Genomic DNA, 17793 nt, shown 5'->3' with positions numbered 1-17793 from the left:
GCCTTTTGTCTACATGAGTCTCCTACCTTCACCGACCAGGGGAGTTCCTGCACTCCCTTCTGTCCCCACTGACAAATCCAGATACCTCTCAGTCACCTCCTCCAGCATCTCCACCCCCCATCTCACCCTGACCCTGATAAACATGGTTTTCCAAACATTGATAAAACAAACAGAGGACTGGAGGTGAGGAGTTCCTAAAAACACAGACTAGAAACAAAATAAGAATAGAAACTTGTTTCAGATATTCATGTGCTTATTCATGTACTAGGTCTCCAAGTAAAAAATGCACTTTCTGATGTCCTAGCCCCAAAAGTTTGAAACATTGCTTCAGACAGGCCTAGGACATTTGGCCCATTGTTCAACAACTCCTCTCTCCCATGAGGTTCACGCTCTGAGCAGATGAACAGCTATCTTCTTCAGGGACTATTTTCAAGAATACAAACGTCTTACACTGCTTAACAAGCTCCTTATGTATCCACAGGATTACCTCTTCCTAAATACACCCATGTTTTCTGAACAAAGAAACCCCTTTTCTATTTCTGCTTTACCCTAGCTTCTCCATTCAAGGATCCTCTGTTGGCTGCACATTCAAGGCCTCAGAGCAGTAGGGCTCCGTTCCTCAGTGGGCCACCTTTCAACCTTTAAAAGAAAAACACTGCCAAAGAACCTCAGGCTTCCTTATAAAATCACCTCACTTTCCTGATGTCGTGTTCATACAAATAGTGGCACGGTCAGTATCAGGAGAATATAGCTGTCCCTGTCACGCAGTTCAAATCTGTTTGCCATCGCAAGGACACATGGTGACTCCACCTCCACACTGCTCTCTAGTTCCCCCTCCCAGGGCAAGTGGAAGCGGAAAGCACCAGGAAACTGCACTTGGTGGGACACGTTCCTTGCTGGAGAATGATGGCTATCCAATATAACACTCTAACTTTAACCTCCAGGCTGCCCTTGTACCTATGCACACCATTCTAACTAGTCCACTCTTCCTCAGAAGAATAACTGCTGTTTTCCATTTTCTGTATCTCAGGTTAGACAACCCAACTAACCCTTCTTGGTCTTCATAACCTTCCAAGCAATACTAAAGCTCAAATGAATGTTTACTCTGTAAGACAGAGAACATTAACTTGGAAGCCAGTGGAGGGAGACTTGAGGTCTAAAGGGTTTCTTATGAACTAAACCGTGTGGTATCCTCTAATAATGTAGGGCTTTGAGAAGAATGCAGACATGCCAGGTCTCCCTCAGAGGACTAAGGGAGGAGAGTGAACAGGTCTGATGACTATAACACAGCCGCCCTTGAAGCTGAGGGACAATAAATACTCCAAGAGTGACAGATCAAGCCTACTGACTCCCTCTTTGCACCCCAGCCCTTCTGCTTCCCTTCAGAAACCCAGGCTCCTCTGCTGCATTAGTTATGTTAGTCCAGGATGGCACCATCCCTGCCCACAGAGGTACTTCTTTTCCACTCCAGTGCAGGGAGTGCTCCTACCTAACTGACCACTCAGTAGGGCTTGTGAGAACTCATTCTCCCAGGGCTGCTGTTGGTAACCCAATGGAATCTCTCCAGTGGAGATTTCAGAAAACCATCCAAGGTCAGGCCAACTTTTGCATCTTTACTCTGTGTGTCCATCTATTCAGAAAACCCTTAGCAAACCGGTCTTCTCTGGTGACTGATGTTTCAACCCTCTCAAAGCTGTCAACCCTAAACCCTAATCCCTGCCAAGTGACTATAGGACTTCAATGCCAAGACCCATAATTCTTTTCCCCAAGTGATGAAGGCTTCTACTGGGAGGAACAGAAACACAAAAGCTAATAATAATGACTAAGCAACTTGGTCAAAGGCATCCAGCCCAGAGAGATAGAACTCAAGCAAGATGACACAGTAAAGAGCCAAACACTGGACAGAGGAAGCATGGTGAGAGAGAAGGAGTTGCAGGGATTGGGGGGGGGGGGAGAAGCACCTCCAAAATAATTTCTCTGAATCACCAAATGGCATAGAAGAGAGGAAGCTCTACAAGCTAGCCTTTCAAGTTTGACATTATGAGTACACATTTCTAATTTAGTTTCATCCATACAACTTGTTGTTGTTGTTGTTGTTTGTTTGTTTGTTTTTCGAGACAGGGTTTCTCTGTGTAGCTTTGGAGCCTATCCTGGCACTCACTCTGGAGACCAGGCTGGCCTTGAACTCACAGAGATCCGCCTTCCTCTGCCTCCAGAGTGCTGGGATTAAAGGTGTGCGCCACCAACACCTGGCTCATCCATACAATTTAAGGAAAATAAAAAAGATCTTTAACCTGATAGAGCACTTAAAAATGGCAAGTGGTGGGCATTGGTGGCTCACGCCTTTAATCCCAGCACTCAGGAGGCAGAGGCAGACAGATCTCTGTGAGTTCAAGGCCAGCCTGGTCTACAGAGCCAGTTCCAGGACAACCTCCAAAGCAATAAGAGAAACCTTGTCTCGAAAAACCAAAATAAATAAATAAATATATAAATAAAATTTAAAAATTCCTGAATTTTATTCTTAGGTGCTACTTATAAAGGTAAGGCAATGCTCCACCTGGCACCACATGTTCATACACAAGCATTTTACCTCAAAACATCCCCATCCAAGATCCTTATTTTTTTTCAACTTCCTGGCTATGTAAAAGTTTTATTAAATACCATGACAGACTTTTGTATACTTTACACATTAATTCCCACCATCCGCACACACCCTTCCACAGTGCCTCCAAACTGGCATCTCAATTAATATAAATATCAAAGATCACTTTTTAATATTTTGCAACTTTACATACATGTTCCCATTGACTTGCAAATGCAATTAAAAAAAAATACCACAGGCCAGCAAGTGACCCTTAAGTGAACTTGAACAACTCAAAACTACTTTCACACAGGCTTCCCTACCATCTTGGAAAGGTGGGAAAATTAATAAGAACGTTAGAGATCCCATTTTCCTGACAGGGTAAACAAAGGCACTTAGTTTAATCAACTTGCCAGGGGTTATAGTGGCTGAAAAGAGAAACCAATTACCCCCCCCACACACACACTAGACTCCAGCACTCAGGGTGGCTAAAAATGGGACTAACTTGAGAGCCCGGGGTAAATAAAAGCTTCTTGTTTTAGAAAGAGGCTGGGGAGGATGGGGGATGCCACTTGATGCGTCCCACTGGGAGCTGGTCTCTTGCAAGAAAGCATCCCCTGCAGACCCAGAGGTTGCACCCACCCTCTTTGGGCTCCGACCCCTTAGGCGCCGCTAGCCAAGCTGGAAAGCCGGGACCGGACCGAGCAGCCCGAGAGAGCCCAGTGGATTTCGGGGCGACTCGGGGGCCGCGGGCCGAGAACACCATCTGCTCCCAGCCAAGCGGCACGGGGCCGGCGGCAGGAAGGATGCTGCGCCGCCGCACACCTGCGGGAGCCTCCCGCGCGCTCCCACCCGCCTCGGGCGCCCGAGCTCGGCCGCGTTAGGCCGGTGCGACGCGGCGCTGTGGCCAAAAGCTGCGCTGGGCGAGGCCGCCCTCCTCCCGGATCCCGTCCAAACGGCGTCACCTGTGCCGGGTCCCGGGATGAGTCGCGCGGGCGGCGGCTGCGCGGAGCCGGGAGAGCACAGCGGGGCTCACAGGCGCCTGGTCATCCGGCCCGGCCCGAGGGCTGCGCCGGCCGGAGCCACGCGCGAGATGCTCGCGGGAGCCGGGGACGCCTGAAGGAGCAGCCGCCGAGGCTCGCGCCGCCGCTGCCGCCGCGCCCGCCCGGACTGCGGGCTCGGGTTACCGCAGAGCGGCTCCTTAAAGGGGCCGCGGCCGCTCGGACTCGGCTGGCGCTCGCCGCCGCTCCGACCCAGGCCGGAGTGGGCGGGGCCCGGAGGCCGCGCGTGGGGCCCACCTCCCCGCGCTGGAACTTAAATGTCGGCGGGGGCTCGGAGCGGCGAGCTTCGGCGGTGGGCAGCCAGGGGATTCCGAGAGCTCACCCTCGGCCCGGGTGCAGTGAGTGTGCGGTTCGCGGGCTTTCCCGGCAAGTCACAGACCTCACAAGTGGGGAGAAGTATGTGAGTCCGCCCCCGCGGCGGTCAGCGCCCCGGCTCGCCACGTAACCAAAAACCTTTCCCAATGATAAATTCTGCTTTATATGCCCAAATGCTGGGCAAATGATCGGCATGGCTTGCTTATCGGGAAGGGGATGAAAGGGCAATTGCTGATTTTTTTTTTCCCCTGCCACGTCTGACATGGCCAAAGTCGAGCCCCGCCCCGTTCTGGTTTGAAGCTGCAGGTGCGAGCCAAACTGGGTAGGAGACTGTGTGTGGAAGAGGCGTCTTGTCTCCCAGCAGCCTCTTCCCAAACCACTGGAGAACACCCTTGAAGGACCGCAAGCAGTCTGAGAGTGTAGCTCCTGCCTAGCATGCCCAAGGCCCTGGACTCGATTTCCTTGAAACAAAAATGGATACAGTAGCAATCCACCTAGATCCAGGACCCATCTGCGGGCAAGGTGTTTAAGTAGGGCTGGACTTTTTTTTTTTTTTTTACAGACTGAGTATCCCAAGAATGCCAAGTCCATAAACTGTGCTTTCTGACCTGCTGTATCAATCAGACAGAATTGCTTGGAAAAAAATCAAAATAATGAAGTACATATAAGCTGCTATGCAAAGGGCCTATTTTTGGAAAGAGGTAAGTTCTAAATGAACTGAGTCATTTGAAAAGTCCACCACTAATGGCATTGGGTAGTTGTTTGTGAGGAAGACCTACCAATAAAGCTTACATATTTGACCTAATATGTACCCACACAGCGATACACTACTGCCGAATTAGGACAGAAAATGCACACATAATCTCACACCGCATCTGTATATTCAACAGGAAAGTAATAAAACTGGAATTGTATTCATGAGAACCTAGAATTCTTTTTAGCAGACCTGTCTTCAGCTAACTGGCATCACGAAAGCTCAGTTATTTCTGGAAGTCCCAGGTCTTGGCAGAACCTCAGAGAAAAACTCTATCAGCCACAGGTTCAGAAATACAACCAGGAAGACCATGTAAGATTCCCCACGTTCTGCAGAAGGCTCTCACAGCATTCCAGGACAGCAGTGCTGTGGCCACACCTGTTTCATCATAGACAGTTCACAACCCGCATAGCCCTTGACTGTTTTGCTTTGCTCCATAGTTGCTTCGTGTACTCATGTAGATATCTCATAACCCCGTGGGCTTGAGATGGTTATATGCACATATCTGTAGGGTCAGTCCAGATAGGACAAATTTCACAGTGCTATCTCAGGACTCTGTCATCTACAGGCACTCTCCAAGCTTATCATTGTTGGTTGTCAGTTGTTCTGTTCTTCGCTGATAAATTCACCATCATTACCTTTGACATCTATAATTCTCTAACTCCAACCAGCCAAGCAAGTCAAGCAAACCTACAGGAATACACTATACTTGGTGTCCCACTATCTGTTGGGCCTCTATGAATGTATCACCAGCTGCAAGAGTCTATTGAGATTACACAGACATAGTGACTATGTTAAGGACAAAGACTGAGATCTGAAAAGAGTTCAGAAAATACTAGTTGAATTTCAAAACTTATTTTTCCCTCTATCCCCTGAGACAGAGTCTCAGGTAGCCCAGGCTGGCATCTAATTCATACAAGAGCCACTGTAATATACACCTAGCTTGAATGTTCAAACTTTTTAATGATTTTTTAAGTCATTTTGGGAGAAAATATCAATTGTATATTTTCTGAAACTTGTATGTAATTTAATTTCTTTAGACAGTTCATTTCCTTTATTCAACTTTAAATTCTAGGGGTTTTTTGTTTTGTTTTGTTTTGTTTGGGTTTTTTTGGGGGGGGGGGTTCTGGTTTTTGGAGATAGTTTCTCTGTGTAGCAACTTTGGAACCAGTCCTCGAACTCAATCTGTAGACCAGGCTTTGAACTCACAAAGATCCTCCTGCCTCTACCTCCCAAGTGCTGGGATTAAAGGCATGAACTACCACCGCCCAGCCAAATTCTAGTTACTCTTAATAAAACTTCCTCAAAGTTCTGGTTTACTATATGAAGTTCTTCTACATTTTTAATGTGTTGCATCAAGGCTAAGTTGCACTTTTTATGCTTTTTGATCATAGAAACAGTTCAAGAGAAATAAAAGTATTCATCTACTCTTGAAAAAATACATAAAAATTCCCTGAAATGATGGAAATTTCCAAAAAATCCTTACACTTCTAAATAGAACTGATTGTAAAATTGGGGTAGCTCAGGAGAAGGTGTCCAAAAACTGCCTTCGTTGTCCTCTGATTACTAGAGAGATGGAGCTTAAATGATACCACACATTCTGATAAGAAAGTTTTGGCTAGAGCTGGGAATATGGCTCAGAGACAAAGCCCTTGCCTGGCATATACAAGGCCCTGGGTTCATCTTCAGCACAAGAGTGGGAGGGAGGGAGAGGATTAAGGAAGGGAGGGAAGAGGTGAGATGGAGGGAGGGAGGGATGGAGGGAGAGAGGAAGGGAGGTAGGTGGGGGTGGGGAGGTTGGTTCAGTTAGTAATAAAAATGAGTAACTGCTTTAGAATTTTTAGTATATCAAGAATTTTTTGCCATATATTATGAGTATTTAAAAGTACTTTCAACTGTATTTTAGGAAGAAACTATTTGAAGATGTTAAGAAATGTTTTCCCTGATGGGCGGTGGTAGCATGCACATTCAATACCAGCACTTGGGAGGCAGAGACTGTAGGATCTCTGTGAGTTCAAGGCCAGCCTGGTCTACTGATTGAATTGAGTTCCAGGACAGCCAGGGCTACACAGAAAAACCCTGTCTCAAAAAAACAACCCCCCTCCCGGCAGTGGTGGTGCACGCCTTTAATCCCAGCACTCAGGAGGCAGAGGCAGGCGGATCTATGTGAGTTCGGATCTATGTAAGTTTGAGACCAGCCTGGTCTATAAGAGCTAGTTCCAGGACAGCCTCCAAAGCCCCCCCCCCAAAAAAAAAAGAAAAAAAAAGAAAAGAAAGAAAGAAAGAAGAAAAGAAAAAAAGAAATGTTATCCTGTGGGAGTGACATTCTGGATAACTTTTGGGTTCTTTTGCTTCATTATGTGTTTTTCCCCCTCTATACATGTATATTGCTTTGGTTTCCATTTTATTCTTAATAAATTAATATACATGTGAGATTTTTAAAGCTTCAAGTAAAAGCCATGGCTGCCCACTTCTCACCTATCTTCAGCCATTCCTCAAACCCTGCCATGTATTCCCTATTATATAATACTATCCTTATACAGTTTCCTGATTTTCAGTTCTAGACATTACTGATTGACACCTTGTCACAGTATTTGAAGATCTAGCTCTTTCCCACAACACCCTTGCCATTGCATCCCCAACACCTGCCCTGCCCTTGCTCCCAAATTAGCCTCATCACAAATCGATAAACAGTAATTAAGATTTGCATCATCCTGACCAGGACAACAGAATGCATCGCCAAGTCAAGTAGCATGTGTGATAACATTTTTCTTGAATGTTTCTCCTCTGGAGTTAATAACTGGCCTTGTTTTTTTTTTTATTTTTATGTCTCTAACATAAATGCTATACAAATTTCTTAACATACCCATCAAACACCCATCAGTAATGTCTTCCACTGCCCAGATGCGTCGTTTTGACTCTTCTCATTTTACTGACACACCAGCCCAGCACCTTCTTCGGAGGGGTACACAGGCAGCACACAGTGGGAAAATGTCTTTCCTGTTCTCCCAGTGGTGCTAAAACAGCAGATGCCTCCACAGTCCCTAAGCCTCTCTGAATTCTTTTTCTTCCTAGACTTTCCCATTATGCTTGAAAGTCTGAAACTTCCCAACAATGTATCTTAGAATGAGTCTCTTTTTTTCATTGATTACATTGAACACTAAGGGGGTTTCCATCTTACCTACAATATTTCTTTCATTTTCTTGAAATTTACACACACACACACACACACACACACACACACACACACACACACACAAGAATTTGGTGAATTCTTGGTAGTAGTTGCACATCTATTTTATTCTCTAAATTTATTGCCCTTTCATCTGATTCTGAACCTAGCACTCACTTAAAAAGCTGAGTGTGCTGGCATCCCTGCAACCTCACAAAGCATGTGGGGAAGCAGGTGGATCCCAGGAGTTCACTGGCCATCTATTGTAGTCAAAATAGCAAGCTGCTGCTTCAGTATGAGACTCTGTCTCAAAGCAGTGGGGCAGAGAGCAGTGGAGAGGAAAGACACCCCGTTTGACCTGACTTCTGATTCCATATGCATGTACATAGGTGAGTACGCCTACACACAGAGATTACGTGTGCATATGCATGTGTACACACACACAAAATAGTCTGATCCAGCACTTACGTCTCAGTAAGAGCTCTTGCCGCAATTCTGGAGCCCTTGGGCTTTTCATATCAGTGTGTGGGTGGCTTCTAGAAACCAAGAATGTCTACACTTTCCTACTTTGATATTTAACTCAGTATTTTGCAATTAACCTTTAACTCGGTTCATTTTCTTCTAATTCAGTTGATGACCTCACCTGCTGCTAACCTTATCTCATCTTTACTCTGTCTTTCCTGTCTCCCCATGCTCCCAAAATGTATCTGATATCAACTCCACCAATACAATAGCCATTGAGAACTCTCTTGAATTCCAGACCTACATTCCTAGTATGCAGCTATGTGTTCCCAGATCCAACATAGTAAAATACAGAATGCATTGTCCCTCTTCTCAATATTCTCCATTCTTCCACCCACACACTAGTCAGGTCCAATGCTGCTTAATTTCCAGGACCAGATGAGATGGGGTGCATTTCAGGGTGGCATAGTGGAAAACCATATTCTTCATCCTCTAGTTTCTCTGCTAGGGAATGAATCATCGTGTCTCTAGTCACCCGACTCCGGGGGCCAGTGAGAAAGAGATGGCTGAGTGAGCAAAGGCAGGTGCTGCCATGCCGGACAACCCAAGTTCCACCTTTGGGACACCCATGGTAAAAGAGAGAACGGACTCCTACAAGCTGTCCTCTGAATAATGAGTGCTAGTCTCAAATTCACTATACAGTTGAGGGTGACCTTGAAATTCTGGCCCACCTGCTTCTGCTACCAAGTGCTGGGATTACAGGTTTGTGCAGCTATGCCTAGTTTATGTGGTGCTCGGTATTGAACTCAGGGCTGCCTGGCATGAAATTCCTCCAGTCTTCCTCAGATCTCCCTCACCACCGCACCCTTCATGTTCTTCTCAGTTCTCAACTCTTGTCTACCCAAATCCGACTACAAGTCACTCCAACAAACCTCTTTTCTCATCCCCATGGCTTCCCTGGTGCTCTCGCCTTTAACAAGCTGAGCAAGTTTACAAGTTGTTTTACACACACACATTTTATTTTTACTAGGAAACTGGTATAATAGAGATAGATGCTCAAAACTATATTTTTCAAACCATCTGTGACAAAATAACTAGAATTTGGTGAAAATACATGCATACATACATACATACATACATACATACATACATACACACATACATACATAAAATCATGCATACTCAGGTTGGCAAAATGGCTCAGCGGGTAAGGGTGCTTGTGGCTAAGACTGATAACCTGAGTTCAATCCCTGGGTCCCATGAGGTAGAAGGAAAAACTGACTCCTGAAAGTTCTCCTGTGACCTTCACTGGTGACACAATGCCAGGTTTTACATTTCTTACCAGCACTGTGACTTTAAGTATGCTATGTCAACCTCAGTTACTTAACTGAAAAAATGCGATAATATCTTTAGTCATTTTTAAAACAGATCTCATGAGGATAAGACCTAACTTGAGTTACTGTGAGAATTAAATTGAGCACCAACAGTTTTGGAGAAGAAGCCAGATCTGGTAGTGCAGTCTCCCAGATGCTTGGGAGACTAAAACAGACAAACCACAAGTTCCAGGCTGTGCTACAGAATGAGTTTAAGACCACCGGGGCAACACTGGAAGATCCAATATCAAGATAAAAACTAAAGAGAGGGTTGGGGATATAGCTCAGTCATAGAGCACTTGCCCAGCATGTGTGAGACTTTGTTTCAAATCCCATTACTGTGAAAGAGAAAGTGTAAAGCAAACTATACTCTGCTGTGAATAATCCTTGCGTACACTGTGAGGATTTGTCACTGTGATTGGTTTAACAAAGAAGCTGGCTGGCCAGTAGCTGAACAGGATAAAGTTAGGGGGAGAGCCAAACTGAGAATAATGGGAGGAAGAAGGGCAGAGTCAGGAGACACCAGCCAGCCACCGAGGAAGCAGGACGTGTAGAAAATGAGGTAACAAGCCATGAGCCACAAGGCAAAGCATAGATAGGAAATATGGGTTGGCCGGGCGTTGGTGGCTCACGCCTTTAATCCCAGCACTCAGGAGGCAGAGGCAGGCGGATCTCTGTGAGTTTGAGGCCAGCCTGCTCTCCAGAGCAAGTGCCAGGATAGGCTCCAAAGCTACACAGAGAAACCCTGTCTCGAAAAAAAAAAAAAAAAAAAAAAATATGGGTTGGTTTAAGTGTAAGAGTTAGCTAGTAACAAGCCTGAGCTATTGACCAAGCATTTGTAATTAACATTAAGCCCCTGAGTGATTATTTGAGAGCAGCTGCAGGACAGGAAAACTCCACCTATAATACTTAGTAAACATTGCCAAATCAAACCTGTAGCATGATAAATAAAAGACCCAGAGACTGATATTGGAGTTCAAGCTTCAAACTGAAGATTAGAAAAGCAAAGCAGAAGCTGAACGGTGGGTTTTGGCATATGCCTTTAATACCAGCACTTGGGAGGCAGAGGCAGACAGATCTCTGTGAGTTAGAGGCCTGCCTGGTCTACAATGCCACGCATAGAAACCCTGTCTCAAAAAACAAAAAACAAAACAAAACAAAAACAAAAAAGAAAGGAAAAGAAAAGAAAAGCAGTTGGCCACTAGCTCTTACCTGTACCTCAGGCTGAAAGGGCTGACCCACCAGCTCTCCACCAAGCCTCAGACTGCTGCCTCTCCTCAGCACGGCTGAGGACCCTGCTCCTATCTTTTATACCTCTTTAGTGCTGGGATTAAAGGCCTGTGATCCCAAGCACTGAGATCATCTTTGTGTGAGCTGTTTTCTCTTAGCACTGGATCAATTCCATGTAGTAGTGTGGCCTTGAACTAACAGAAATCCGTCTACCTTTTAATCCTGAGTCCTGGGATCTGAATCCCCAGGCAAGCTATAATAAATCATAAATAATATGTCACCACAAAACCAATACTACTAGGTATACTATCACCCATTGTAAGACCTGTGAGACTAATTTTTTTGCCCATTCATGAGTATATCCAGTGAGACAATCAGCCAACGTATATTAAATACAAATTTATACTAGGTTGGGGTAGATTAAAAAAAAGTCCCATCTGGGCATTAGTGGTGCACGCCTTTAATCCCAGCATTCGGGAGGCAGAGGCAGGCGGATCTCTGTGAGTTCCAGACCAGCCTGGTCTACAAGACCTAGTTTCAGGACAGCCTCCAAAGCCACAAAGAAACCCTGTCTTGAAAAACAAAAACAAAAACAAACAAACAAAAAATCATCCTTGTACTCATGGAGTTCCAGGCTAGCAGAGGAGTTGAGAATTTAGACAAAATGGCCAACCATGTATTAAATGCATAGGATGTTTACAGAAGAACAGGTTGGAGAGATGGCTCAGTGAATAAAGTGCTTGCTTCGCAAGCATGAAGACCTGAGTCTGGATCCCCAGCACCCAAGTAAATGTAGATGGGCATGACAGACTGCTCTGAAGGCAGAGAGCAGGGGTTCCCAGAGCAAGCTGGCTAGTTAGAACTAGCCTTATCAAAAAGCTGTGAGTGTCGTTCAGAGACTTTGACTCAATGAATAAGGTATACAATAACAGAGGAAGACTCCTGGCATCAATTTCAGGACTACAAACACATATCCATAAGGAAAAAAAAATCACAAGATAGTTTGTGTGGAAGATAAAAGGATGGCTAGAGCATCACTAAGGAGGAACAGTGTGCTCAAAATGATTGTGCTAGAATAGTTTATGTGACTCTTACTTAATTGCATGGGAGCTGAACAATGACTGTTTATTCTGAGTACTTATGATGTGTCAGGCAACACTGAGGCATCATATTAACCTATTTTATACATAAAAGGGTTTTAAAAAAAAGTCACGTGGCTTACAGAAGCCAAGCGTTTCCAGAAATGAAGCAGTGGGCGGGCAAGCTGCAGGCAGTCCTTTCTGTATAACCATTTCCAGGAAACAGACAGCCATTTCCCAATGGGAGCATCACAACACTGAGAGGTTAGATCTCACAGGAGACACTTGGATGGAACTTGGATTTTTAGCCCAAAGCCCAGGCAGATGTGAAGGAAGACGTCTCCGCCAAGAGAAAGAATATGTGAATACATAAACACATGGAGGTACCCGGAATGTCCCCCAAGAGCCCCAAGAACCAGGAATTACAATATACACTTACAGATACAGTGGCAGAAGCTGAGGCCACCAAGGCCATGAATGATTATGAAAAATAAATTATGTCACAATAAATTATGTAGACTCTGCTCAGGTAATAAGATGGTGGAGGATTTTAAGCAAAGACTGAGAAAGAGGAGACAGTGTGACCTGTTCACAAGGCAGCAAGGGCCTGTGTGACTGAGACAAACATAGTTAAAGTCAGACACACTGACATAGTCATGACCCTAGGAAAGAGAACCCTTTGAGTTGCAGCTTCCTCTTCTGCACATGTCCGCAATGATAAGGCTTGCTCTAAGGACTAAAGAACTTAGGTTAGCGTCTGTGCTGTATTTCAGGTCTAGTAGGCACTCAATAAACAATGGGGGTTATACTAACTTGTTTATTGCTATTATTGTTGTGATATAAATATATTGAAACTCAGCTTTGGTCTTTTTGAAGGAAGGACATATTAAATACATTTTTCTGCTGTTGTTTTACTGAGGTTGTTTAAAAAGCAAATAAATAAATAAATAAAATGAAAAGGGCTGTGTTTGATTTGTTCAGACATTGTAGGTCAATCTGTATCAAACAGCAGTTTCAGGACCACAATGTTAAGGGTTCAGCTCACCAAATACATCCTGTGTCCTATTGTATGTCTCACACTGAATTAACTGATGTACATACCTGAGTGTATACACACACACACACATACACACAAACACACACAGAGAGAGAGACAGAGAGAGACAGAGAGAAACAGAGAGAGACAGAGACAGAGACGGAGAAAGGGAGGGAGGGAGGAAGGGAGGGAGGGAGGAGGGGGAGGAGGGAGGGAGGGAGAAGTTAAGATAGTCTCCTTTTATAAGGAGTCTACAATTTAATTTGCTTGGTTGTTTCCTTCCCAATTCCTGTCTTTTCTCTCTCTCTCTCTCTCTCTCTCTCTCTCTCTCTCTCTCTCTCTCTCTTTTCAAACAGGGACTCATTGTGTAGCCTTAGCTTGGAACTCACCATGTAGACCAGGCTGTCCTCAAATTCCCAAGTGGTGAGATTAAAGGCATGAACAACTATTCTTGGCCCCTGGCCTTCTCTCTCATTTACAATACACTTATCATCTAGTTGTTTACATTACAACTGCAACCTTGGGTCCTTTTCCCTTATCTTATAGGAATGGAGTCCCCAAGGTAAAGCTAAAATCAGATGTTTGAATAATTGACAGAATGTTTTAACAATTTTACAAGAGTTGTGTGATTAATTCCTTAGATCCCCTTTACAAAATTCCTCCTGTGCCTTTCCCAAAACTAGCTAGTTATCATTATTTTCCCTAAAGTTATATTAACAGTACCTAAACTCAATGAATTTTCTTAAAAGAGCCAGATAGTAAATAGCTCAGCATTTGTGAACCAGGTGATCAGTTACTAAAACTGAGCACTTAAGACCTAAAAGACAATACAAATGTGTGTATGGTTACCAGTTAAAACTTTATTTACAGTAACAGATGGCAAGCCTTCCCACGAATGGTATTTCTAAATATCACACCTTTGTTTAAATACTAAATGATAGCCGGATGTTGATGGAGCACTCTGGAGACAGAGGCAGGCAGATCTCTGTGAGTTCGAGGCCAGCCTGAAGTAGATGTTGATGAAAACGAGTTAGAAAGCAGAAGTGCTTAGCAAGGAAGCTAATGGAAGCAATTTGTTTATCCAGTTAAGATATTTGACCTTTATCATAAGGGCAATCAATGGGAAATCATTTAGTATTTATTTATTTAGGTTTTTCGAGAAGGGTTTCTCTGTAGAGCTTTGGAGCCTATCCTGGCACTCGCTCTGTAGACCAGGCTGGCCTCGAACTCACAGAGATCCACCTGCCTCTGCCTCCTGAGTGTTGTGATTAAAGGCGTGCGCCACCAAGGCCTGGCAAAAAAATGTGTAGCCCAGGCTGGCCTTGAACTTGTGATCCTCCTGCTTCTGCCTCCTTCAGCAAATTCTACCGGCGTGCATCACCACAACCGGCTCCTCCTGAACTTTATGGACAGTGTGGTTGCAAACAACATAGTCATCACATTTGTTCAACAGAGCATTGGCTAAGTACGTGCAAGTTATGCAACATAACAGACCTACATTAAAAAAAAAAAAGTTAACTCTACTTTACAGATGAGGAAATGCAAGCCTAAAGAAACAAAAGGATATTCCCCAATGGTGCCCACTTGGAACTGCAACATTCAAGAAGCTGAGGCAGAAGGATCTCAAGTTCAAGGCCTATGTACCAAGGTCCTATCTAAAAATCAAAGAAAAACTATTAAATGTGATCCAAGTCACACAATTAGTAATAGTCCATACATCTAGGTACAAAGAGATGGGGCTGGAGCTATGGCTCAGTGGTTAAGAACACTAGCTGGTCTTCCAGAGGTCCTGAGTTCAATTCCCAGCAAGTACATGACAGCTCCCAACCATCTGTAATGAGATCTGGTGCCCTCTTCTGGCCTGCAGGGTTACATGATGACAGGGGAGTGAGAACAATGTCTCTGAAGGCCTAGCCCAGAATCTCCATATCATCACTTTTGCTGTATTACCTAGCCTCCTGGGCAATTTAGATACAAGGAGGTGGAAACCCGGATTCTACTTTTTGATAGGAAGAAAAGCCAGATGAACAACAATGTCCCAAGCCATGTCTGTTTTTCTGGCCTTGTTCATTTGTAAGAAATGTAAATTACCTTCTAAAATTGTCTACATTCCCACTGCCCTTTTCCCATGAAGAGAGTGAAGTGTCATGTTGTTTCTCTTGGAGGCGGTGGTTGCATGAAACTCTGGGCCTCCAGAGATCACACTCCCACTCAAATTCTCAGAGGTCAACTACCACAGCTGCACAAGATAAATGGTTTATTCCATTAAGAATCAGGGGGTCCACACAGAGTGTGGAAATGCACAAAGACCAGAAATACCTTAACAACAGGTAAAAGGAGAAGCCCTACCCAAGCACGGATGCCGTAACAATGGAATGAGTTTGAATGGATAAAAAGCCATGGGCCAGCAACAGTAAAACTTATCAAGGTCAGGCAGGCTCAACCAGATTCGCAGCTACCTCCTATTCAAAAATCCTGAGAGGACACACTGAGTCTAATTCTGAAAGTTCGCGCAACTTTTTTTCTCAAAGTGGCAAAGAAAGAACAGAAAGTAGAGTAGGGAAAATGGGGGCCACTGGGAGGAGTAGGGGAGAGGAGGTATGATCAAAACACTGTGTATGAAACTCTCAAAGAAATGAGGGAAAATGTTGGGGTAGGGTTTTATTTATTTATTTTTTTGTTTTGTTGGATTTTTGTTCTTATTTTTGTTTGTTTGTTGGGGCAAAGAAAACAGGAATCTCTTGTTCTTCTACAAAAAACCCCAAATGTCTTTTGTGGTGGGGGAGGGACCTCTCCTTCAGCAGAACAAAATGCCCAAAGAAAAGAAGGCCAAGGGGAAGGAGGTGACCTTAGCCCCCAACATCATGAAGAAGCAGAAGGCTGAAAAGTTGGTGTGTCCCCTCTGAGGAAAGACCTAAGACCTTCGGCATTGGACAGGACGTCCAGCTCAAAAGAGACCACACTTGCTTTGTCAAACGGCCAGGCTATCCAGGCTGCGGTGGCAAAGGGACTGCCATTAACCAGTTCCCCCAGGCCCTAGACCAGCAAACAGCTACCTAGCTGTTTAATCTTGGCCACAAGGACAGGTCAGAGACAAAGCAGGAGAAGAAGCAAAGGCTGCTGGCAGAAGGGACATCCCAACTAAGAGACCACCGTCCTTCAGGCAGGACAATCACCACCTTGGTGGAGAACAAAGGCTCACCTCTTGGTGATTGCCCATGAAATAAACGTAATTGAGCTGCTGGTCTTCCTGCTCACCTTGTGTCTCAAGATGACAGTCCTCTATTGCATCATCAAGAGGAAGGCCAGGCTGGGGCAGCTGGTCCACAGGAAGACATTCACCACTTTGGCCTTCACACATGTTAACTCAGAAGACAAAGGCTCTCTGGCTAAGCTGATGGAAGCTATCTGGACAAATAACAATGACACATTCTATAAGATCTGCTGCCACTGGGGACATAAACATCCTGGATCCTAAATCTGTAGCCCAAATTGCCAAGCAGGAAAAAGCAAAGGCCAAAGAACACACTTCTAAACTGGATTCAATGTCCACCAATAAGGTTTTTGTACATAAAGATAAATTAAAAATTACCCTAAAAGAGGAAAATACACTTTGTAGAGAGATGTAGATTTGGTTTCTGCAGAAAGCAAAGTTTCTTATCACAGTGTGTGCCTCTGTTTATAACCTTTGTAACCATCAGGAGATTCATCTTTAACCTCATTCATAGGACTTGACTGAATGCTCACTCAGGTGATGTCTGATGATGATGTGATATATGTAGAAGATGAAACCTTTGGTGGAAAATGGTTGAAGAGAAGAGATGAGTCCAGCAGACCGACAACTTTATAAAGAAGAAATCCAAGCCTTGGGAGAAAGCATCCAGGGAAGGACAGGCCATGTTTGTGAGCCCTTCATCTGGAAGGTTTTTTTATGGAGTGGTGTTATAAGCTCTTTTGGAATGATCCCTGGGGGTGCAGGTGGGGTACCTGCCTATACTGTGAGTTCTTAGCAGGCTGAGGCAGAAGGATGGTGACATCACCAGTCTGGGATCCACATTGAGACCCTGTATCAGTCAATTAACCAGTCGCTGAAGAACTTGTGTTCAGAATGACTCCATCTCAACATGGGATGGACAGCTTTGCTCTGTGCTCAGCTTCCATCCCATGACGTAGTCTGACTGCATAAAAATAGACCAGGGAGTAGAAAAACACTCCATCGAAGGGAGAAAATCTGTGGGTAAGGACTGTGGTGCCATTTTTTAAGTGGTTGGGCTGTGTAGGTTACAGAAGTCAAGATGAGCCAGACTGACTGAGGGAGGGTGTTATTGATTTTGTCTTTATTTTTTAATGAGAAAGATTTAAGAGTGTTTTACTGGCTAAGAGTAAGGACACAGTTGACAGTCACTGGGTCAAGATTAGAGAGGAAGAGAGGACAAAATTGAAGAAAATGGCTTCTTCCAAGGTTTTAGTTAAAATACAGGTTCCATTAGCAGACCAAGTACTGTACAATGTTAAACTGCTTTCTTTTTGCTGTTATTTTTGTTTCTTTATTTTCATCTTTTGAGACAGGATTTCTCTGTGAAACACTCCTGGCTGTCCTGGAAACTCACTCTGCAGACCAGGCTGGCCTTGAACTCACAAAGATCCTCCTGCCTCTGCCTCCCAAATGCTGGAATTAAAGTTGTGCACTACCACTCCCCATTATTAAACTGCTTCTTAGGTTCATTTCT

General features: G+C 44.5%; 1 protein-coding gene across 2 annotated transcripts in view; it reads right to left on the bottom strand.

The window, feature by feature from the left end:
* Nucleotides 1-3971, bottom strand: part of LOC100772772 (TLC domain-containing protein 4) — a 51858-nt gene extending 47887 nt beyond the window's left edge. The window contains exon 1 of one of the 2 annotated variants that reach the window (XM_027395614.2): nucleotides 3547-3971. The gene's annotated coding sequence lies outside the window, so the exon portion shown is untranslated. The remainder of the gene's footprint in view (nucleotides 1-3546) is intronic. The other variant, XM_027395613.2, reaches the window with a different exon arrangement.
* Nucleotides 3972-17793: the final 13822 nt, after the last annotated feature.

This window comes from Cricetulus griseus (assembly GCF_003668045.3).
Source record: "Cricetulus griseus strain 17A/GY chromosome 1 unlocalized genomic scaffold, alternate assembly CriGri-PICRH-1.0 chr1_0, whole genome shotgun sequence".
In the NCBI taxonomy this organism is placed as follows: Eukaryota; Metazoa; Chordata; class Mammalia; order Rodentia; family Cricetidae; genus Cricetulus; species Cricetulus griseus.
This window is presented reverse-complemented; position numbering and strand designations above follow the sequence as displayed.